The sequence below is a fragment of the Lonchura striata genome, chromosome 7 (assembly GCF_050655825.1).
Source record: "Lonchura striata isolate lonStrDom1 chromosome 7, ASM5065582v1, whole genome shotgun sequence".
NCBI lineage: Eukaryota > Metazoa > Chordata > Aves > Passeriformes > Estrildidae > Lonchura > Lonchura striata.
This window is the reverse complement of record NC_140709.1, coordinates 37580428-37605290: the sequence shown is the minus strand read 5'-3', so window position 1 is coordinate 37605290 and position 24863 is coordinate 37580428. Positions and strand designations below refer to the sequence as shown.

At 44.9% G+C, this 24863-nt stretch overlaps 1 protein-coding gene across 11 annotated transcripts in view; it reads left to right on the top strand.

Moving 5' to 3' along the window:
* The first annotated feature begins 6978 nt into the window (after positions 1 to 6978).
* LOC144246712 (transient receptor potential cation channel subfamily M member 8) overlaps positions 6979 to 24863 on the top strand; it is an 81617-nt gene continuing 63732 nt past the window's right edge. For 4 of the 11 annotated variants that reach the window (XR_014956835.1, XR_014956834.1, XR_014956833.1 and 1 more), the window contains exon 1: positions 6983 to 11388. The gene's annotated coding sequence lies outside the window, so the exon portion shown is untranslated. Of the gene's footprint in view, positions 11389 to 24863 lie in introns of all 11 variants that reach the window. The other 7 variants (XR_014956832.1, XR_014956831.1, XM_085585534.1 and 4 more) reach the window with 4 other exon arrangements.

Genomic DNA, 24863 nt, shown 5'->3' with positions numbered 1-24863 from the left:
TCTCTGGGGAAAACATGACATGCCAGATACCCAGACACTGTGTGAAGTGCTGAAGGAGAAGAGGAAGAGAGCTGCTTGTCATTCCCAGCACTCCCTTGAGCCCAGGGTTTACTTCCTCCAGCTCTTGATGCAGCAGGCTTTGCACCCCACGGTTTCCTTGCAATAAACCAGGCTCTTTTGGAGAAAAATAGTTGTGTGTTAGCTTGTGTGTAATAGCTACAGCTTGCTGAATATAAACAGTCTCAATCAGCTGGAGTGCAAAGCCCTTTAAATTGCACGTTCCCCTGGAAAAACTTGGTTTAGAAATGGTCTTGTTGCTTCTTTTCCAGCAGAAAAACACAAAATTCAGCAGTAATGGTTTGTAGCACAGCAGTTTGGGTTTGGATGCTGCCTGTCTCAATGCTGGATACATTCACTAAGTACTAAGGCAGAAAGTATCTTAATCACAGCTGTTGATGTTCAGCCATTGGTGCTCTTTCCATTTTCAGGATTAAGTTTTGATCATTTAGTGTTGAATTAAGGACCAAATGGCCCTGTGAAGATGTTTGAGTCAAGTTAATAATAATTAGGAACAATAGTATGTATTTATATCTGTGGTAGGAGATCTAACTTGGAGTTCTTTTGAAACAGTGGGAGAAATGGACATGGAGGAAAAAAGGGAGGTGGAACAATGCTCCATTGCCCATTTGTTTGTTGTCAGCAGCATAACTTGAGGAAATATGAGCTTTCAGGCTGACAAATGATTTAATTCTTCAGGCTTGAAGAGGAAAACTGGTTTGTTTTGCCAGCTATGTATCTAATATCCAGATATTAGAACTATAAACCATCATGTGACAGTACTCTTGCAGAAATTTGAACCATTTCTTTTTGTTTGTCACTCTTCCCTGGTGACTTTACAGACCTTGAAGCCACAGAGGACCACTGGGAGCATTAAGTCATGGTTTCCAGCCTTTGACACAAACTAAAATGTATGCAAAGGCTTTTGGGACTGAGTCTTACGGGATATCATGCCAGGACATGCCAAAGAAGCTCTAGGAAGATGGAAACACTTGTGGGTTTATTAAGAAATCTAAAGAATGCGGAGTATTTCATTTCAATAAATGTCAATCTCTAGCTTCCAGCTCACTACTGCTGAGACAATTTCCTCTTACTTGAGCAGAGGTCTGGAAGGATAATAACCAAAGCTAGAGAATGTTGGCTATCAGCCTCTGCCATGAAATGTAGGAAAATCAATTCTTTTCTTTCCAGTAATTCCATCCTCTTTGAGATACTGACACAGTAGAGATTTTGGTTAGTAGTACAAAATAAAGGTGCCTTTCAGCACCCTAAGTTTACCCTGGATAACAAGGCAGCACATATTGCTACAGAGAACTCACTGCACAGCTGAGCAGCAAAAGAGACAGAGAAGCACCAAAACCTTCACATACAGTTCATCAGCACCTCCAGCAGAATTGTTGGGGCCACATTAGGAGTTTTGTGTTAAGTTCTGGTCTCCGCAGTTCAGGAAAGACAAAGAGCTACTGGAGAGGGTTCAGCAGAGGCCACAAAGATGATGAGGGGTCTTGAGTACCTCTCTGATGAGGAGAAACTGCTTGAGCTGGGCCTGTTTAGCCTGCAGAAGAGAAGACTGAGAGTGGATCTCATCAATACATAAAATTCTCTCCAAGGTGGGTGCCAAGAGGGTGGTGCCAGACTCTTTTCAGTGGTGCCCAGTGGCAGGACGAGGATCAATGGCCATAAACTAAACCACAAGAAGCTCCACCTCTACATCAGGGAGAACTTTTGTTCATTGAGGGTGGCAGAGCATTGGAAGAGCTGTCTAGGGAGGCTGTGGAGTCTCCCTTTCTGGAGGCATTCCAAACCCACCTGGATGCACTCCTGTGTCGCCAGCTCAAGGTGACCCAGGGGGCTGGACTGGATGACTTCCAGAGGAATTCTGTGATTCTGAGAAAATGGTTGAAGGAGAGGCAAAGGGTAAAGACGGAAGAAGGAGAGATACAGACAAATGGCACTGAAGTATCTGATAAGCTCTATTCCCTCCCACAATGAGAACTATGTCCTGAAATATTTGCATCAACCCAACAGATATTTCCCTGAGTCAGGGTGTCCTTTCCCAGCTCCTCACTGCAAAGTTGCCTGTATTTATCATCCATGGCCAGAACTAAATGATAGAGTCATAGAATATCCTGAGTTTGAAGGGATCATCAGTCTCCTGAGTCTGCTCTGGCCTCTCTGGCAGAGCCAAGTACCTCCAGTATGCCTACCTGGCTGCTGACTGGGACTCACCAGTAACCACCACACATGGAAGTAGCTTCCCAAAAAGCATGTTTGGGGTTTTGGCCTTCTCTGCAATCAAGTGGAATTTGCAGCTCTGTAGCCAAACACTACCTAGACAGTGAAGGACATTTTAATACCAAATCCACGAACAAATCAATTTACTGCAGTAAAGCTACTTAGGGGGCCCATCTGGTAACTGCTAATTTACAGACTGGGCCATCTGCCACTGTCACAAGCTGAGAAGACTGGAAAAGTTACCCAACATAGCCAACAGTTTGGCTTTGTTTTCTTCCCCTCCCCCCCTCCCAATGCTGTGTTTTGTTTCGCTGCTAACTGACAGCAACACAGAGGTTTCTGTTCTGAAATCCAGATTTTTCAAACCTTGGATTATCTCGTGCTGCTGCTGTGACTCAGCAGTTGTCCCTGGGTATGTTTATGCAGCATTGAAGCTGCTGACAACAGGATGGTTTGGGAAGCTGGCTTTCTACCCAGCGCCTGCATATTTCGGGTTGGTGGGACAGGATGTGTGAAAATTTTGTTTTAAACGTATGTTTTTGAAGCTTTAGTCCTCTGGACTTGCAGAATGCCTCCAGCTCCAGTGGAAGCAAACTGATCATAGAATCGTGAGTGGAAGGGGCCTTAAAGACCATAGAGTTCTAGCCTATGGCATGTGTGTTATGGAGAGCAAATCCACTAAGATCTGCAGGTTTGCTCTGTGCTTGAGCTGCTTTGGACCATTTTTGGCCATGTGTAGGGTGTTTGAAATTCTTCACACTTCTCCCTGCTTGAGTGAGACAATGGTTGGTTTTGTTCAAGGTCTGTGTGACTGGGACACAATATTCTGTTTGAAGATGATGTGGGGAAGCTGAGCTAAGTGGCTGGAGCTGTGTCAGGGCAGTTTAGGCAGGATGTTAGGAAAAAGTTCTTGCCCCAGCTGATGTTCTGGCTTGATGGTCAGGCAGTGGTCACGGTCCCAAGCATGTCAAGAGCCCAAGGAGCATTTTGACAATGCTCTCAGTGATGCACAGAGTGGGATTGTGGGATGTCCTGTGCAGGGCCAGATGTTGGATTCAATGATCCTTGTGGGTCCCCTCCAGCTCAGGCTATTCTGTGATTCTGTGATAAATACTGCAGCAGAAAGTTCCAACTAGGCAAAATCTTAAAGAGAATACAACTTTGCTTTGAGGATTTTGCCCTTCAAAAAGGATTGGGATTTAATCCATGCTTTTTCCTCTGCTAAGTGGAAAATGTTTTAGGCACCTGAGAAGTGGAAATGGTGGCATATAAGATTTACATATTCTTCAACAGATGGGGAAAACCAAATGAGCACAACAGACCCAACAGTGATCTTCTGAAGGTTTGACCCCGAGAACTCCTTTGGGCTTCCATGGATTAAGATGGCAGATCATCCTAAAAGGGGCGAAATTCAGCAGCAACAAAGCTTTTTGTTGCCAAAGCAGAAACCCAAAGTCCTTCCTTACTTCATGAGACTAATGATGTCCTGCCCACTGGACACAGAAGTTTGGAGGTGGAGTTTCTTTTCCATCTGAGCATGCTTTCCCTCACTTAGTGTGATTGAATGTGTTATCCTTAGGGGACACATTAATTGAATTTTCTATCAGCCTCCGCTTTAAGAACAAGGAGGGCCCAGAGGAGAGATTACCAATAGGGGTTCTCTGCCTGAGGTGATTAAAAATTATTTGGCTGTGGAAGAGAAAATGTTGTTGTTCTCCATTGTGTTTCTCAGCAAAGAGATAACACTGAGACTGACTACAGGGTGACAGGTCATACATGTTTAATTTGATCAGCTATAAAAAGAAACTTGCAGTAGGGCTGCTCATTGGGAATCTAACAAATAAAAGTTAATATCATAGCTCAGTGTAATCCCAAAGATAGCTCTTCATGAGATCTTCTTGGAATCCAAGCTATCAAAAACTTAAGATGGGAGGCTGTTGTCAAGAGCAGAGTATGTCTGAAAGGCAGAATTCTCTATTCATATGATGGAATTTAGCTGCTGAGCAGTGATCCATTTTGTGCTAAACATAAACAAATTATAGAATCACCGAATCTCCTGAACTGGAAGAGACCCACAGGGATCATGGAGTCTGACTCCTGGCCCTGCACAGACACCCAACAATCCCCCCTGAGCATCCCTGGCAGTGCTGTCCAAACCCTCCTTGGGCTCTGTCAGCCTGGGGCTGTGCCCATTCCCTGGGGAGCCTGGGCAGTGCCAGCACCCTCTGGGGCAAAAACCTTCCCCAAAATCCAGCCTGCCCCTGCCCTGACACAACTCCAGCCATTTCCTCAGGCTCTGGACTACTGCCAGGCTGTTCTACAGCTGTGGAGTAGAGGCTCAAACCAAAAAAAAAAATAAAAAACAAAACAAGAAAAAAAAACCCAACAAAAAAACCCAAACAAACAAAAAAACCAAAACAAAAAAAAATACACCCAAAGTTGCCCTAGGTCCCCTTGCCATGGTTGTGGTGGGTGCTCTGTTTATCAATCTCCCCTTATCTCTCAGCACTTCCCTGCTGGGGCCATGGTGATGTTATGGCTCTTTGTGCCACTGGAGAGCTCCTTCAGGTGCAGCTGTCTGGGTGAAGGCAGCTGTGAGGGCACAGGCTCTGACCCAGCTGTGCCCCATTCCTGACAAGGCTATAAATGAGGCTGAAATGCAGCGTGGAGCTGTAATTAAGCTAAGGATAAGAAGGGAAGAGGGGAAGCTGCAAGTCCTCAACCTAGATCTGGTTCCCCAGAGTCTTGCCTTTCTCCCTGTGTTACACAAGACTCCCAGGACAGGCCCTGTGTGCCTGCTGTCCTAGGATGCTGCTGGAGGCCCCCTTGGCCATATGCCAGGCTCCCTGTGATTCTCTGTGCTGCAGGTTTTTGTCATGAGCCACTGACCCTGCCAGAAGATGCTTTAATGTTTCTGATTCTGCCTTAAGTGTGCAGACAGGAAGGCAGGTATACATCCTGCTCTAAGCCTGAGTGCTGTAAGATTACAAAATGCCTTGTAGGGGTTTTTGGCTGTTTTATTGAAGTCTGTGGTTTGTTTTTGCCTGCTTTTCTTAGGAATGCACTCCTGGGAGAGGCACTGCATCTCCTGCAGTGTTGGAACCTGAGGAAATTGGCCACCAGGAGCTGTGATTTCCTTCTCCTGTGATACTCCAGCTGTTCTGCCTCTCTGTGTGCTGTGAGTATGGCATTGCTGAAATGATAAAACACCTGATGCAAACAACTTTCAGCTATTTAATCAGTGCACTGAGGGAAAGAGTTGGATATAGGTGCTATGGTGGACTTCCTATTTCTAAAAGTAAGTTAAATAATTATCCATTACTTCGCAACTTAGAAATGATAGTGAGAGGTGCTTCAGCCTCATTTGTGTGAATTCTGCAGTGAGAATGGACCAACACGATCTCGTTATGTTTCTTGCTCTGGAGGTTACTCCACACACAAACAAGGTTTCTTTGTCTTCTGAGTAAGTTAATCACTAACTAATATTTGTGGTTATTCCTTTCCTTATTGGAAGGTTCTTTGCTCAGTAGAACTTTAGGTGTGTCTTTAAACTGTGCCTTTCAACTGTAACTTCAAAGCTTTGTTTCCGTGTTTGTGGCAGGAGTAAAGTCTTGCCAGTGTGAAGTATCCTGAAATGTCTTGAGCAGAGATATCCACAAGTACAGCTTGAGCTTCAGAGCTGTAGGGAGCTGTGCACAATGAGGGGGGATGGAGAAAAGATCCCTGCAGGAGGTGGACTGTACCTTTAAAAACTGCCTAAGAAAACAAGTCATTTCCTCATGCTGAGTCTAGGCCTCTGTTTGTTTTCAGAGAATTATTGCTGCCTGGGTGTTATAGCTTGTAAAATAATCACATGGGAACTCAAGGGACTGGCAGTGCAATAATCCAACAAGTTCCAATAACAACTTGTCTTTGCCTTGTCCATCACTTGGCCAATTGTTTCACTTTGCTGGTCCCTTTGATGCAGAGAAGAGCCGAGTCCCAGCTGGCAATTCTTGACTTCTGGGCACCTGGAATATCCCATCAGCACTTGCCTCAGGAACTAGGTTTAAGTTTGTCTAGCCAAGAATTCCATGATCATACTGATGCCAAAATCTTGGTTGGATTTGGATTTCTGTGACTAAGGTACCTTTGAGACAAGAATGTAGAGTGGGGCTGTGGTATTGTCCTGCTCTTTTTGCTGCCTGCAGTGGAGGTGGTCAGGAAGGAGCAGAGCAGGGCTCAGTGGGACAGCCAAGCTGAGAAGCTGTCAGCATTTGTCAGATAATCTTTTGAAAAGTAAATCTGTTATGACATGGCTTTTTCAGACCTCTAGATAGAGCCATCTCTTGGAAGTGCCAAGCTTCTGTTTTTCAGAGGCTGTGAGCACTCAGCTCTTAACTGCAGTTTTGTTTAGAGGTTAGGGAGTGTTTTCCCCAAGCTTAGTAAAAAAAAAAAAAAAAGTCATACATAGCAAAATTTCTTATTTTAGGGTTGGTGTAAATCTTGACATGAAGTGGTTTAACCTAATCAAGCAATGCAATTGTCGCTGCTGAGGCAGGACAGGAATGAAGAGACTGACTCAGAAGGCTGCTGAGAGTAAAACTCCAGTTTATTCAAAATACACCACTCTTTTATACAGAGCTTTGCAACTCCATTGGAGTTTGGACCAACTCCATTGGTCCTGAAGTGAAAATAACCTACTCCATTGGTGCAGAGTGCCTGACGCACAGTGATAGAACTGAACTATAAGCAATGTGAAAAACAAGACAGATAAAGAATTATTTACATTCTCTCCAGCTCTTTCTCAGGCGTCTGCCTGGCTAGAAACTCTCAGTTTCTTTCTTTGACTGAATCTGAGTCCCACATGCAATGTTTTAATAAAACTGCCAAGAAAGACGTAAGGGCTGTGGTTGTCCTCATTATTGCACAGAATAAATCTTTCAAGCTCTGCACAGAAATGGGCAGAAGACAAGCTGACTCTCTTATTTCTAGACTCAGCAACATATCAAGACTTTTAAGAGTGGCTGCTGCTCGCAGTGTGAGAAAAGGTGGTCCTTCCAGCCTTCTCCAGCAAGGTGACATTGTCCTGTCCCTAAGGGGACTGTGGGAGCTCTAAAGTATTTGAGTGGGAGTCTGTGACTGGAGGCTTAACTTGGTCCTTGATGGATAATGCATCCTTGTTGGGGCATTCCCTTGACACTTAACCCATTCTGCTGTTGCCCCAGAGGGCTCCCCATCCCTTGAAGTGTTTGAGATTGGACAGGGCTTGGAGCAAGCTGGTCTAGTGGAAGGTGTCCTGCCCATGGCAGGGGGTGCAAGATGAGCTTTAAGAGCCTTTTCAACCCAACCCAGTCTGGGATTCTATGATTTCCTGTAATACAACTCCCCTTGCTTTCCTTCTTGCCAGGGTTTCCTGCAGAACCTTTATATAAAGCCAAGCCTCTGGTTGGGGCTGCTCCAAAGTCATTCATCATCCTCTGCCTGGAAAGGGATGTGTTTTTATACCATCACATCTTCAATGGCTTTGAGCTGTGCTTGTGGGCTCTTGACAGGTGAACTGAGGGTTGTGAAGAGATGAGAAGCACGAGCACTTCTCTGCAGGTTCCTCTGCTCTACATGATGGCCACAGAATCACAGAATTCTGAAGGCTGGAAAAGACCTTTCAGGTCATCAAATCCAGCCATCAACCCAGTACCATGTTCACCACTAACCCGTGTCCTCAAGTACTACATCCACATGGTTTTTGGGCACTTCCAGGGATGGTGACTCCATCCCTGTCCTGGACAGCCTATTCCGATATTTTACAAACCTCAGTGTTATCTTCTGGGTACAATTAATAATTTGGATTCATGGTATTTATGTAAGAGTTGTGAAGAGGAGTTGTCTTTGTTGGCAGTTTAGTGTTGTCAGGCCTTTGGCTGAGTCACACACTAGGAAAGGAGGCATCTGGCAGCAGCAAACCCCACTTTTGTTCTGTTCCTCACAATTAAGCTTTTGTTTACCTTGTGGTTTTCTGAGGTATTATTAGTCCAATTTTTGTTCTTAAACCTTTCCTAGGGGAACAGCAGGTTTAAAGTGTGATTTAAAATGAAATTGGTTTTATTTTTTCTTTCAACTGTGAGTCAGTCAACTGCATTTTATGACTGCGTACAAAAGCCTTAATTTCAACTCTGAGTAAAAGTGGATATTTCTGTGCTGTCTCTGTTCAGCTTTAATAAAGGAGTTCAGTGAGCTCTCCTGACTCAAGGTGTGCAGTGACTTGTGTCAGAATGCAGCTGTGGTCAAAGCTACCAGTCAGGGCATCTAAGGTAAGATTCATGAAATAAAACTAGTGCCCCTGGAAGTATCAGATCCCATGCATTAAGGAAGCTGCATTTAAGTCAGGTGCTGAGCTTACTTGCTGTGGCATCTGGCATAGATCCATCATTGCTCAGCTGAAGAGCTGAGCCAGCCACAGGCAGCTTTTGGAAACAAATAGGGATTAAAAAGGATTTGTCCTGCAGATTCATAAAATCTTCACTCTTCAAACAAGGGTGTGGAAGTGGCCAGCATCTTTTCTGGACATTTAATCATGTTTTTTATGCATTGAGCCAGAGTGCAACATCATCTCTGTTGCCCACACACATGTCCAAAGCTGATCCAGATGCTGCTCAAGGCAAGCTGACTTATCCATTTCTTTGGGGAGGGATGTATCTGAGCTCTGAGAAACGCACATCCAAAGCTGCAGAAAATCAACATTCCTCTCCAGTGAGGAGAAGATAAACTCCATGTTATTGTCATTTCCATAAGTCCCAGAAAGGGCTTGGGTGAGGGTTTGGGTGAAGCTTGCCAGCTGTTCCCTGGGCAGGGAATGAAGGAGGCTGCAGCACTGTTTCCTGCATGAACTTGATTCCAGTCCTGGTCCTACCTCAGAGCCATGGTTGTAACTGGTGGGGCAGTGTCATTTATATGGGTTTTAGCTAATCTCTCAGGTATGCTCACTTGGAACTCATGGTGTTTGGGCTGGAAGAGATCACCCAGTCCAAACCTGCTGCTGCACTGGGGTCACTGAGAGCAGCCTGGCCAGGATGGTCAGTTGGGATCTGAATATCCCCACAGCTGAAGATTCCACAACCTCTTGGCTATTCCAGTGTGTGACCAGTCTCATGGTCAAAAACGGTTTTCTTTTGCTCAGATGGAATTTCATGTGTGTGTTTGTGCCTCATTCCCTCCCATCAGGTACCTGGGCACATTGATATGATCATCCCTGAGCCTTTTCTCCAAGCTGAGCAGCCCCTTCTCTTTCAAACTGTCCTCACATGAAAGATCCTCCTTTCCCTTCATCTTCTTTTGGTCCTCTGCTGGATTTTCTCCTGTAAATCCATATCTTGTACAGAGGAGCCCACATTTAACAGCACTCCTCCAGATGTAGCTTCCTTAGTATTGGGTGGAGAGGCAGGATCACCTTCCTCCCCATCCTTCAGTCCCTTCAGTAAAGGAATTAAATTGTGCCTTTAATTTACAACCTTGGTAATAATTAGGAATAACAAAAAAAAAAGAAAAAAAAAAGAAAAAAAAAAACCAAACAAAAAACCCAAACCCAGTTGTGTAAAAAGTATTATTTCCAATGCAGCTGGGATATAACTTAAGAGTATTTTCATGCACAAACTTCTTGTATCAGAAAAGTATGGGGAAAGAGGAAACTACTGAATGTAGATTTTGTGAGTGGTGTGCATTGCAGTTGATGGGTTGTAGCAGGGGGCAAAATGCATTTGTTATATGAGGAAATGAATAGGGAAATGGCAGCAGGGGAAGATGAGTGCTAAGGAATAAATGGCCACGAGGAATTGCAAATTCAGACATTGGAGATGGTGAGAATTTCTTCTGGCTAAATGAATGGGTGGAAAGTACTATTGTCCACAAGTGTAAACTTAAATATTGCTATTTTTAGACTTGTTATTCCTGTTTGGTTTTTTTGGGGTTTTTTTTGTTTGTTTGTTTGGTTGGTTTTTTTTTTCTCTCAGTTGGTTATTTTGGCTCTAGTGACCTGGAGGTGTGATTCTGTAGAAGCCTAAGATATGGCAGTCAAACCTCCTTTGCAGAGCAGAATCTGGTCTTTGGTGTGATTTTTTTGTGCCACTCATCCTATCCCTTAACAACTTTCCTACCAGCACCTTTCAGGCTTTGCTCTGGGCAAGCTTTACACATGTAAACAGACTACCAAGATCAATGGAACGTTTCTTTTTTTATGCAGAGGATGGCAGTTTTGTTTGTCAAGGCTCTTGGTTTCTGCTTCCTTTGCCAGGTCTCCACTGCACTGATGTAAATTTGCTTTCCTCAAGGCCTTCATTTCTATTTAGCTGCTCTCATGGAAGCAACAGGATTCTTCCCAGTGAGGATGGTGAGGCCCTGGCACAGGTTGCCCAGAGAAACTGCGGCTGCCCCTGGATCCCTGGAAGTTTCCCAGGTTTGACAGGGCTTGGAGCAGCCTGGAACAGTGGAAGATGTTCCTGCCCATGAAGTGAGATGAGCTCTAAGGTCCCTTCCATCCCAAGCCATTCTGTGAGTCCAAATATTTATTCCAGCAAGTGTTTACAGGCTATTACATCTAAGTTGTGTATTCACAGATTCTGAATGTGTTTCAGCCCAAGAGCTTTAACAGTTCCCCATCTCAAACCTGCTTTTTGAAAGCAGTGCTATATTTAGCTGTTTTTTATTACCGGCAACTTCAGCAGTTGAAATTGGACCTTGGGGCTTCAAAGCAGCTGCTTGGTTAAGGAAGCGTTGCTGAATAAAAGCTCCCAGCTCCGCTCCCCTCCCCCTGCTTTACCACACTCCCAGCTGTGGGAGCCCAGCAGCAAGGAAGGGAAGCTGGCCTTGAAGTGAATCTAAAGAGGAAAGAGAGTGGGAGGAGGAGAGGTGGAGCCAGCCGGGGAAATGCAATAGCAGCCCGCAGCGTGGGAAGATGAGAAAGCAGCAGCAAAGGCGCTGCTGGCTCAGCCTGTGTGCGGGTGAGCCCCGCGGGGCAGGGGCTGAGTGGAGGGGTGGACCAGGGAGTTTAAAGAGTGACACGCTCCGTGGAAAGGCAGGCATTACCCTCCTGCTTCTTTCTGGAGTAGCAATCGGTGGGAAAAGGTAAGGGGTGCAAGGAGGAAGTGAGCGAAATCAGTGCCGAATTCTGCTTAAAATACCAGCCTTTAATAAACAAGGGGTTGTGATAGCTGAAGGCTAATTGGAAGTCTTTGGTGTAATGCAGGAAGCAAAGAATTCTAAACAGAGTTGTGAGAATCCTGTAAGCATGATACTCTTATTTCATTGTATTCTTATTTTGGTTGTGTAACTGCTCTAAGCTGTCCCTGGCAATACATGTTTTAATCCTTAGTGCAGCTCAAGTGTTACTGTATTTCATGGCATGAAAGTGACTGTCAAATACAATTTTTTTTTAATTTACCTTTTTTTTTCCCCTAAGGGATCAGCAGGAGACAATACGATGGTGTTTACTTTCTATAGCACTCCTGCCTTCAGTAGAGAATAGGGTGGCTTTTAGCCAAGTCTAACACATTCAAGTTGAACTCCACATATTTTAGGCAGCTTTTGGTAAATAAATCAGTTTTAAAATGTACTGAGTAAAAGAATTGGGTTTAGTTCCCTTTGATCTGCTAAAAATTACTTGACTGCAACTTTGAAGGCTTGAAGTGAGTTGCAAGTATGTACAAAAGGAAACCAAATTGGGGTAAAACTTTTTAATATCTTTTAGAGTAGTGCCATACCTACTCTGCAGTCCCATTTTGCCAGACCACTACAGGTGCAATTAGTCCCTGCAGTAGCTAATGGCCCTCACCTTTCAGTGAGAGAGTATTTCTGCTCCCTTTGAACCAGTAGAAGGTGGGGCACAGAAGTGGCTGGCTCAGCTTTTCCATGCTGCTTGAAGTAGACCCTCAGTGTGGGGCCCTGTACCTCAGCCAGCATCTTACCTCTCTTTTATCTGAGATTTATGAGGCTGGCAATAGAGTTGGGGTTGAGTGGTTGTGCAAAGAGGGTGGCCGCTGGGACAGGGCTGGTTTTTTTGCTGTGCTGTAGTGCAGCCCCTCCAGCGCAGCTGTATCTTCCCTTGGTTACCAAGCCCACAGCTATTTAGGTAGTCCTGGGTAACAGCAGTGCTTTGCTTACCCTTTCTTTCCTTTGGCAATGGTAACAGACCAGTGACTCACTAGAAAAGACGCAAAACTTTCTTCCAAAGATTTTCAGAATTTAATGTGACTCTGAGCTTCATTCTGCCAGCCAAGTACTGCTAAAATGCTAAATCTTTCTTACAGGCTCACTTTGGGTACTAGAAGGCCACAATTGGGTTACCCAAAGCCTTTTGTTTTCTAGGCTGAACTATCCCAATTCTCCCAGCCTTTCCCCATAGCAGAGGTGCTCCAGACCTCTGATCACCTCTGTGGCTTCCTGACTCACTCCAGCAATTCCACATCTTCTGCTGTTGCTCCCCAGGGCTGGGCAGCTCTGCAGGTGGGGTCTCACCTGATCACAGCGGCAGAGGGGCAGAATCCCCCCTCCTCTGCCCCTCACACTGGGGGATCAGACCAGGGCATGGAGGTCCAGGGCTGGGGCAGGTCCAGCTCTCACCCACCAGCACCCCCAGGTGCTTCTCCCAGGGCTGCTCCATCCCAGCCTGGATTAATTCTAGGCATGGCTAGACCCGAGTGCAGCACCAGCACTTGGTCTTGTTAAACCTCGTGGGATTCCTATGGACCAGTGCTCGAGCTTGCCCAGGTCCCTCTGGATGACCCCATCCTTCAGGAGTGTCCCTGCCTCTCATCTTGGTGAGCTCTGCAAGCTCCAAGGGAGCTGATGCTGCTGCATGGTTTATCTGCAGGTTTACATTTTCCCCTTTTGGATCACCAGCTCTGTTTTCAGAGGAGCCTGCTGTTTATCCTGATTTCTCTATAGGCTCAATGAGCCCACACACTCCACTCTCTTCTTGCCTGTGAGTAGCAGATCTACTCTGTGAGTAGAGCAATGCTGCTGTAGGAGCAGCTTTCACCATGCTGCAGCTCAAGGCTTCATTTCCATATGGCTGGCTTAAAAGAGAACAGCTTTCCTTGGGCTTTCTCTAGTGGCAGAATGCCAGGCTCCCCCACCTTCCTGCTGGGGCTGTGCTGGCTTGCTGAATTATAGGATAAATCCACTTTTTTCCCCCTCCTTCCTAGCCCTCTGTTGAGGGCTTCATGCAAGCCCTTCTCTCTGAAAGACGTATTAGAAGCCTTGAAATGCATGAGAGTATCAAAGTGTGGTGTGAGAGAATAATCTACATAATCAGATTTTGGAGTTTATTTGGGCTTTTTGTACAGAAAAGGCCATGTATGGCATGTTCGGTGCTGAAATCTGGACTGTGACCTCCTCTTTTCATCCCTTTTTCTGTTTATTTAATCTGCAAAAAATGTCTCCTTTTGGCCTAACTGGCATGGAAAAAAAGTCTTGGAGGCCAGAGCAGAATTTGAAGTGACTCTTCAAGTCACAAAGGCCCAAAACAAATGAGGTAGATTTTTTTAAAGACAAAGTATCTATGCAAGCAAAGGGGGACCAGATGAGAAATAGGGAATAATTCAGCTTCTCTGGTCTGATGAGGTTTCAGGAGACAATGGACCAGGTGAGTCTGGATTTGGATGTTATCCATTATCAGGCTTGGCTGATTTTAAAGAAGGATTTTTATGGATGGGGCTGTGTTGTAGGTGGACTCAGGCTGTGGGTACACACCTCCAAAACATTTTCTCTTTGCAGTGGTCCTGGTACTGCTGGACTGGACAGCGAGGTGCTGCCTGTCCTGCAGGGATCAATAGCAATGAGCTAAATTTTGTGCTGGATGATTTCAAATTTGATGCAACCCAGTGAGTTGCAGCTCAGAGTGGACTCACACTGACTTGCCCTTGAGGTCTCAGAGGAGATGCTGAAAAGGTAAAAAGGTGTTCCTGAGCAAGACGGGGTTGGCAGCCTTTGAGATTATTTTTTTTTTAACAAATAACAGCATGAATGGGCACAAAATTCAGGATGCCATAATGTTTTGTGCCGTCTGTGACCTATTAGACTACGATCATGATGAGAACAACTAATGTTTAGTAACTCACTGCCTCAGACAACCTGGGAAGGATAAATCCAGAGTCATCCATCTGCGCTTTGCTGGAGCTGCTCTTGGGGAGGATCCTGCTCCTTTGAGGGAGCAAGGAATGAATATACAATGATTTCTCTAGCTGAACTTGTTTGTGAAATGCTGGCTTTTCCCAGGAAAGCACATACAAAAATAGCAGCCAGCCCTCTCTAGCCATGGAGCATATGTCTGTAGGCTCAGCTTTGAAATTCGCCAGTTGCTGCAGCTTCTCCAAAGAGGTTGAAATGCTTCTGTAATGGAAATGACCCGAACACTCCGGTTCGTTATTGCATTCCCCCACCTCTAGGCTTCTTAGTGGAGTCTGAGGCATTTAAATGAGTTGTATCAAATTGAATCCTTGAATTCTTCAGTGCCTCTGATGCCAGGGTGGGAGATCTCAGCTGTACCTCCTGAGCTGGTTTTGTGTCCCCACCGAGCAGATCCTCACAGCCTGAGCTGTGTGCAAACCCCTCTGGGAGTACTGCACATTCTTTCCCAGCCTTGCCCTCTCATCTGGCTTATTCCTCAAGCCCTTTTTTTTTTGGCAGGGCTTTAGCAAAATGCATAGAAATGCATAAGCTACTTTTCACCTCTGCAAGGTCTTCCTTCAGCTAAAAAACTGCATTTATTGTTCAACTCTCCCAAGCTGAATGTTTTCTTCAGTAATACAGAATGACTCCTGCTTTTGGGTGAAGTCTGTGTTAGGCCATTATAGAAATTAGGCAGCTGCCCAAAAGTCTGCCAAGGGGCAAAACCTACTTGCCATTAAAGCTTTTAACAAATGAGATTGGTAGGTAAGTCCATGACCACCTGGGCTCTTGTGCAGCAGGATTCCTGTGGACATCAAAACCCTGAACAAGTCTGATGTTTTAGATGTGACCTAATTGAAAATACAGCCAGTAATGAAATTATCATCAGGAAACAGCTCACCTTCTGTTGCTTAATTATATTTTCTTTGTATGTTTAGTCTGCCTTGGATAGCACACAGGTTTTCCCTTAATTACTCCTGTATGGTAATTGTCATGTAATTATGCTGTTATGAATATAATGTGCATGTATTATTGAGGGGCAGTGATTTATGGCATGTAAGCATATTATTAAAGTGTTATAGATGTTCTCCACGCAGTCCTTTAATGACAGGAGTCTCTCATAGCCGTGCAGAATTTTAATTTCTCAGTGTTTAAGGTCTCCTGTAATAATGCTACTTCAATAGTCAATACTATGGGAATTACACTACTTGCTTGTGGTGAGGTATTTAATGGTCCTCATCATGCTTGCAAAATTTGCTAGTGCAGAAATAAATTGGGCATCGTGAGAGGACAAGGGAAAATGGCTTTAATCTGAAAGAGTTGATTTAGATGTGATATTGGAGAAAATTCTTCCCTGTGAGGGTGGGCAGCCCCTGGCACAGGGTGCCCAGAGCAGCTGGGGCTGCCCCTGGATCCCTGGCAGTGCCCAAGGCCAGGTTGGACGGGGCTTGGAGCACCCTGGGACAGTGGAAGATGTCCCATGCTTCTGTGATGCTACCTTTTTATTAACTGCTTTCATCAGCAGGTCTTGACCCCAGAGAGGTGACAGAAAAGGTTTTGAATCCCTTACTCCAAAAATCTCAGTGAGGAGTTGTAGCACTGGAAACCTGAGCACTGAGCTGATGTGAAGTTATTGATGACTGAGTGTGCTGAGCACTGTAGCATCCAGCAGCAGGTAGAAATCTGGGAGCACAATAATTAGTGTATGATTAACCTTCGATCACAATTTAATTGTGCTTGTGGTGGTGGTTTTTTTGTTGTTTGTTTTGTTTTGTTTTTTTTTTTCTCCAGGATGTTTCTCCATAACTTAATCTGTGAGTCCCCTACTACAATGTGCTTTGTGATAGAACTTCTGGTTTATCACAGGATTTGCCTTTCTTTTTAAGGCATTTTCAGAAGCTTTGGGCTGTGTTGAAGGGACAACAAAAACTGTAGGCTATGTTTAAGTGCTGGTCTCTGAAACAGCAGTTAAACCCTTGCTTGCCCTGGTGGAAGCAGAGGAAATCAGTCCCAGAAATTCCTGGCTGGTGAAATAAACTGCCAGGAGGAGAAGCAACCACTTGGCAAGACCTTGTACAGCAAGTACTTTATGATGGGTGAATGTAAGTTGAAAGAAAGGCTTTCTGAGAACACTGTAGTTCCTGGAATTAACATTTTCATCCTGGATTTGTGGTGCATATTGTACAAATGAAAGTTGTATCAGGAAAAATACATCTTCCATTTTGTGCCAATGCAAAAATGCTACTCCTGTGTTATATTCCCAAATTTAGCAAAACCAAAGTGACTGGATAGAACTCAACTGCAGCTGTCTCTTTGCAATGGGACCAAGACTGAGGCAATGAAGTATGACAAAACCATGCTGGCAAACGCATTTTTATCCTGAATTAAATTTGTCTGTGGGCTTTGGCTCAGTGCTCTGCACAAAGGGTGAAACTGGCTGCGAAGAGGACAAAGAGCTCATCACGAGCACATGGAATTGCTCTGACACGCTGCACAGTGGCTTTGCAGAGCCTGGGTTTGCTGCAAATGTGAAAGAGCAGGATTGATAAGTTATTAGTCCCAGCTCAGGAGGCAGGCAGATGATGCCATGCAAGTCCCATGCTCAGTGTCCTGGTGGCTGCACAGAGCCATGTTGGGAGGGTAAATTGTGAGAAACGCCTATGACTTGTTCTTTTAAATTTTAAAACTTTATTAGTAATAAAATAGTTATAAAAAGCGTAATCGCATTAGAGTAATAAAAATTTGGACAGTGAGGATTAGGACACTACGAGACAATAAAAAGCAAAGAATTATGGATGTCCAGATGTTTTTGGGCACTGAGCTGCCAAAAACATGCCTTGTTAACAAAGGAATAACCCTTAAAAGCAACAGCCTGTTGCATATTCATATATCTCATACATGATGCATAAATTCCTTGCAAATTAAGAACTTTTCTGGTTTTTGTCAACTTTTTCTCCTTAATTCTGGTGGTTCCATAAAGATGGAGAGAAGGTGGAAGAATGTTTGTCTTTTCTGATAAGGAGGCAGTAACTCTTTAGGTGTCCTGTCCCTGTTGTTATGAACAAAACAGCCTGGCTGGGACACTTGGCTCGAACAAAGTACTGACACTGAAATGTTATTTAGCTAATTGATTCTGGGAATCACCTACCGCCCCACCCTCACTACCATTCTAAGACTTGGATGCAAAATAGGGAGACCAGTGGAATCATAGGAGGGCGTTTTGGGGATGAAAACACCCCTAAATGGAAGGCTGGGCACAGTGGAGGGGGCTGGATGGGTGAGCTGGTTGGGGAAAAGGGAACCACATCCCTAGTCTGTGTTTAACCTGTCACTATAACCTGCAGAGGACCAGACTGGACTGGGCTGTGGGAAGCAGGAACAAGGAATCAGACACTCTCCCTGGTGTTAGCAGGAAGGCAGGAGAGGGATAGATGCTGCTGGATCTTGGCATCAGGCTGTGCACATCCCCCCACCCTTTGGCTACCAGTGTGCCAGGAGGGAAGGAGAGAGGATGGGGGACTGCAGATACAGACTGGACATCTCTTCACCTCCAGCTACCAGCGTGCCACAGACACTCAGGGACAGACTCTGCAGCCTTCTCCCCCTTCGGCTACTGGAAAGCTACATCAGCCCCCTGCCGAGCTGACTTTTTAATAAAGAGCTGAACACTAATAAAGGCATAGACCCTGTTCATTTCAATTTGGGGGCTCGTCCGGGAGAGCCGCACCTGAAGGGGATCCCTGTACAGCTGGACAGCTCGACCACCGGCTTCGAGGGACCCTCGGGATTTGCTGGCTACTGGACCCTACGATCAGCGTTAGACGAGCCATGCGGACGGGATGAGCCACATGGAGGGCCAGTGAGAGGGACCCGCTAGTACCGCGTTTCCGGCCGGGAATGGGGGGAAGTGAGTGGAACAGAGGAGTGACTGAGGGGTCTCCTTGGAGGTAAAGGCCCTCCTCTGGGCATGTGGAGATTCTCTAGGGATAAAGTAAGTCCCTGGCAATCAGGGTGAGGGGGTTGTCCACAGCAGGGCAGGTGGGGAAGGAGGTCCTGGCAGGCAGGGGACAGGTCTTGGCAAGGTCTTAGCAAGAAGGGTGCATGTCCTGGCAATAAGAGGCCATGTCCTGTCAGGCAGGGGGCAGGTCCTGGCAGGTAGGGCATGTACTAACAGGCAAGGGACAGGTCCTGGCAAGAAGGGGGCAGGTCCTGGACGACAGGGGCATGTCCTGGCAGATAGAGTATAGGTCCTGGCAGGCAGAGTAAGTAAGCAAGTAAAGGAGTGAGAAGAAAGGCAAGCAGGCTAAGCCTAGTAGGAGAGTCAGGCAAAGGGACTTGGCCAGAGTTCGAGTGTAAGGCTCGGCAGGACGTTCGACCTTACCTCGGCAGGGAGACCAAGCTTCCTAAGCCTTGTAAGGAGGTTGGGCAAAAGCCAAGTAAGAATTGGGGCGAGACCTACCTGGGGTCCAGGCCTAGAAAGTCCATCAAGAAGTCCAAAAAAGAACAGGAAAGCAGAAGACAATATTATGTGAGTGTGATTAGTGGTTATCCTAGGCAAGAGACAGAGATAAATGCCAAGAGTGGGAGGTTAGCTCAAAGAGATTAAGTTCAGTCAAGAGATTTAAAATACTAAGTTGTGGGAAGGAGCCAAATGAACTATAGTTGCATATCTGTATATTCCATTTTAGATGGGGGCACCATTTAAGGTATATTTTTTTATTTTCTTTTTGAGGCCTGGAATGGGAACAGGTTATAGCAAAGGAGCTGATCCTTCAAAAGCGAAAGCAAAGAGAACTCCCCCTAACAGGCCATTAGAGCAATAGTTAGACCAATGGGATTCTTGGGAGACCACAAAGGGTTTAGACAAGAGTACAGAAGTATGGCCAGAGTTAAAATTTCAGGGAGAGTGGCCATGGTATGGAACCCAAGATGAGTAGATGTATAATCAGCTAAACCAACACCTAGAAACCCTAAGATTATATTTAAAGAAAGAAGAAAAAGCCAAAAGTAAAGCTAGACTTATGGTTGCAGTTGCTCAAGAAAGTATAAGAGCAGGCATATCACCAGCACTGCTGTCTAAGTCACGTTGGAATAGACCAGGACTATTACCAAAAAAAAAGAGACCAACCAGCACCATCATATGCAACAAATAAGAACTTCAATGAGTTTAGGAAACCTGAAGCTTCACAAAGCAACAGGAGGTGCTATTACTGTAGGAAGATGTGTCTTATGTTTCAGTTTGATAAAGCAATGCATAAAGAACAAGAAGTCTTAGAAAAGATTTCAAGGGGGGATGACTAGAGGTCTCAGGGGTTCTATAAGCAAAGAGATCCAATCAACCATCAAGAAGAGCCCTTGGTGAACTTTAAAGTAAGTCCCCACTATAAAGATTTTGAGTTCTTAGTTGACACAGGGGCAGATAAGTCCAGCACAAGTTACCAGTAATAGTCACCATTGGGAAGATGGTCTGAGAGGTTTTAGAGGTGAAGGGAAGGCCACTTAAAGCATCTATAGCCAAAAATATAAAAATCAAGAAGAATTCTAGACAATTTTTGGCAGACTTTATCTATCTGCCAAATTTTAAAAGTAATCTCTTAAGAAGAGACTTGCAAGTCTAATAAAGGGTAAGGATCATCCCACAAGATAAAAAAGATAGGAGTTCAAGTTGTGAATTGACCTACTGGGGAATCCAAGGTTTGTACAACCACTTTTTACGGGAGAATTTATGTATTAGAGTGTATGACCTGGCAAAACCAGTCACAAGAGAGTGTGCAATTTGCCTGAAAACTGACCAAAAAGTAATGAGAAGAACAGCACATGGGGGAGGAAAACTTGCTTTATGGCCTTTCCAGAACATACAAGTAGATATCACTGAAATGCTCTCTGTGCAGAGGTACAAACATTTACTCGTGATAATAGATCACCTCACTCACTGGGTGGAGGCTTTCTCAACCAAAAAGGAAACCATGCAAAAAGTTCCAAGAATAATCTTAGAAAATATCATACCTCAATAGGGGCTAGTCAATAACATTTACTTGGACCGGGGTCCACATTTTGTTGCTCAAACTTTGCATCAAGTAACAAAAAGCCCTGGGGATAAGGTGGAGATTGCACACCCCATGGCATCCTCAGAGCTCAGGAAGGCTAGAAAGGATGAATAAAACTCTTAAAAATGTAATAACCAAATTAATGGAAGAGACAAAAATGAATTGGCTCAAGCATTTACCTCTCGCTCTCTTGTGCATCAGAACAAGACCTCGGTCCGACATAGGCGTTTCTGCTTATAAAATTATATTTGGACTCCCTTTTCTAACCACCCCTTTCAATACTGCAAATTATTTAAAAGGGGAGGCAGCAACTTAAAAATATTTAAAAATCATAGGAAAATCCCTAGAAGGCTTCAGAAAGAAGGGGTATCTCCCTCAAACCTCCCCTCTGGATACCAATGCCCACAACATCAGTCCCGGGGACTGGGTGTTAATAAAATCCTGGAACACCACCACTCCACTAACCCCCAAATTTGAAGGACCTTTCCAGGTGTTACTCACCACACACACTGCGGTGCGAACCCAAGAAAAAGGCTGGACCCATATCCCCAGAGTAAAAGGACCAGTGCCACCCCCAGATGCCAGACCAGACCCAACAGGATCACCCACCTCCTCTTGTGCATAGATGATATTAAGGGACCAGAAAACTTAAAATTAACTTTAAAGAAGACTTGCTAGAAGCTGATATACGGTAAGGTGGTAACCGCTTCTGAGTTAAAGTACATGGTCAAAGTTTAAGTACTTTGTAACTATTTAATAAGTGTCCTTTAGAGGGTCACCCAACCCACCTTCTCTTGTGCATGGACAGTAATTAAGAAACTAAAAGACTTAAAATTAACTTTAAAGATGACTTGCTAGAAACTGATATATGGAATTAGGAGAATTACCTGACTAAGCTAACCCTCAAAAGCCAGAGACTGTAAGTTGATGTGGGCTTAAGCCCGATCAAAGAAATAGAGAAGGGATTTGTTATGAACAAAACAGCCTGGCTGGGACACTTGGCTCGAACTAAGTACTGACACTGAAATGTTATTTAGCTAATTGATTCTGGGAATCACCTACTGCCCCACCCTCACTACCATTCTAGGACTGGGATGCAAAACAGGGAGACCAGTGGACTCATGGGAGAGGGTTTTGGGGATAAAAACACCCCTAAATGGAAGGCTGGGCACAGTGGAGGGGGCTGGATGGGTGAGCTGGTTGGGGAAAAGGGAACCACATCCCTGGTCTGTGTCTGACCTGTCACTATAACCTGCAGGGGACCAGACTGGACTGGGCTGTGGGAAGCAGGAACAAAGGAACACACACTCTACCTGGTGTTCCCAGGAGAGAAGGAGAGGGGACAGCTGCTGCTGGACTCAGCATCAGGCTGTGCACATCCCCTCACCCTTTGGCTACCAGGAAGGCTACAACAGCAGGGGCGAGCTCCTTGTCGAGCCCCCTGCCGAGCTGACTTTTTAATAATGAGTTGAACATTAATAAAGGCATAGACGCCGTTCATTTCAGCTGTTATCTCTGTGCAAAGAATTTCTTGATTATCTCATCTCTTGAGTTAGTAAAAAAAAATCTTACATTGCATAGTTTCTATTTTACACTGTTATAAACTAAAACTGTATTTAACACACTACATAAGAGAATTAATATTGCATAACTTTCTAACATAACAAATATAATATTAATTTTAATATTTGCAAAAAGCCAATAATAAAATACGCATTTTTCACATAGACGATAACCAGGGTCACTCTTTTCCTGCCCCTTACCCTTCTCAGGCTGGTTACTCATTGTTTTGCATCTTCCCTTCCACCTTGACTTTTTTGTTGTTCAAAATGACAGCAGTGCTCAAGTAGTTATATAATTTTATTACATTTTTTTCTTCAAGGATTGTCTGTTTCCTCCTCTGTGGGATTCTGCCCCACCACACACATGCACAGCAGGTCTGTTGTCATGGGCACAGCACAGCCCCTGCAGTTTGCTAACCCAGCATCTCTGGTACCAGGCTTGCAAGAGACCTGAACTGAGCCTTACAAGTTGCTGAGCTGCCAAAACAGCCAAGAACTTCCCCCAAGGCTGGGGGAGCAGCTGCTTTTTTATATTGAGCCAAATTCTTGTGCAATGTGCTGCCCTCTGAGGATGAGCAGGTTAATCCCTTACAGATGTAGGAGCTATTCCCTCATCCCTGACAAGCCAATGTACCAGCCAGCTTTCTCCAAGCTGATCATCAGGCAAAATATCTGATTGCTGAAATCTGATCTGCTAGAGTTTCCTTTTCATCTGGCATGGATAAACCTCTGCAGCGGGACAGGGGAGAAGACAAGGTGAAAAAATCTTGTGGGTTCTCAGATAAGGGCAGGGAGGTCCTTCATCAATCAGTCATGGGCAAAACAGACTAGGCTTGGGTAAGATTAATTTATTGCTAATTAAACATAGAGCAGCATAGTAACAAAGTGGAACTAATTTTTTGCCCCCACTTCCCATTCAGAAATTATGAGAAGGTTTATTGCCTTTCTGTTTTTTCCTTAGTAACAACCAGGACGCATGAGCCTCTTCCCCAATACCTGAATAAACCAATAATCTCCACTGTTTGGCTCCTCTTCTACTTCTGTTGCTAAGCTAGAAATGTGAAGTGTGAAATGCTGCTAAGAGGGCTCATTTACACTCACTGGGGTTGTATTGGCAACAATTAATTACAGCCAATGCCAGAAGTGAATTTAAAGCGGCATTTTTCAGGTGAAGAGCACTTTGAGCCGGCTGGAGCCCCTTGCACCTGTAGTTCTGTGTCCTTTTATCTGGGAAAGGACAATCTCCTCCCTGTTCATCTCTCTGTGGACTGGGTGCTCTGCCAGTGGTGGGATGGTCACAGGCTCTCCACTGACTGCTTTTTGTGCTGTGATTGTGTCAGTTTGTGTCGCGGTGGCAAAAACCAGCATCTCTTTAACAGGAGATGATCCGTTCAGCTGCGGTGTCCTGACGTCTTAGGGGTGGACTCCAGCTGATGGAGAAAGGGAGTTTTCACCCAGGGATGAAACTGGTGGGAAAAGGGGGGTAGATAGCTTGTCCCAAACAATCGCTTGTCTGTTCTCTCCAGACACCAAAGCCTCATTTCACCAGCAGCCCTCCCACAGCACATTTGCTGTAGTGATGCTGTGCTATGCCAAGCAGTGCCTTCAGAGGGGCTTGGGTGCTGGAGCAGCTGCAGGGACCTGGCTGTTCTGCTCAGCTGTCCTTGAACAAGGCTCCACCCTGCAGTGCTCCTCGCTGGCAGCCAGCATCTTCTCCTTACATGCCAGCTCCATCTTCTGACCTGGGAGGAAAAACAGAGGAGAGGAGCAAGCAAGGAACAGCTGTTGGCTTTGCAGTCTTGCTCATTTAGATCCTTGCATCCTGCTGTTTGACTCCACCTCCTGCCTCCAATGCAAGGATCAAGCTTTCCCAAATTCTCTCACGCAGGTTATTAGAATAAAGCTTCCACTTACTCTGTAAATAATATTGGTGTAAACCCACTACAATAGAGCTTTATTTTTACTTCTACTCCTCTTAATTGCATGTTGCAGTAGTTTATATCAGTGTAATAGTATGCAGCTGCAGGATTGCATCTTTCTGACCTTGGGAAATCATTCCTGGCTGTCTTCCATATGGGAGTGATGCAGTTGTATCTCCACAGTTACAGTGCTTGTCTTGATCGCTTGCTTAGTATCTAAAAGTTCCTGCAGTGTTCTTCCAGGTGATGGTGTCCAAATTAAACCTCCATTCTGCTCCCAAATATCAAAATATGCCAAATAGGTCACATGCAGCTGAAGCAAAAGATTTTTATAAGCTTTCAATGGGAATTGAGGCTGAGCACCTTTGAAACAGTTAGGATTTCTATTCCTTCCCCCTCACCTTTCTCCAGTCATTCGCAATTCATGTGGCACCCGGGTGATGAGTCTGCAAGTGTTACTTGGAAATCACTGAAACGTTAAAAAAGAGCTTGAGTATCTATTTTGCCCCAAAACGGTTTGTGTTTTATGAGCTCAGAACACAAGCTGCTGATGGAGTGAATTTGAAAACTAGGTCTTGCTCCATTCCCAGGGCTTTGCTCCCTGGAGGTGAGTTGGTTTTGAAGCAGGAGTTGTGTGTATTTGACACTAAAATAGAGTCATTTTGTTATTTGTTTCCTCTTGCCCTTGAAAATAATTAGTTAAAACCTTTTGGGGAAACATTAACGGTATAATTTAACTAAGCTGGGATTTTTTCCAGGTTGACAGAAAACAAAAGGGGAAGGTGTCCCATCTGTGCCAGGGCTGGAACTAAATGCCTTGTAAGGTCCCTTCCAATCCAAACCATTCTGTGATTCTGTGATCCTATGGAGAAGTCTGGTGATAACTGTGTCAATGAGATGCCTGT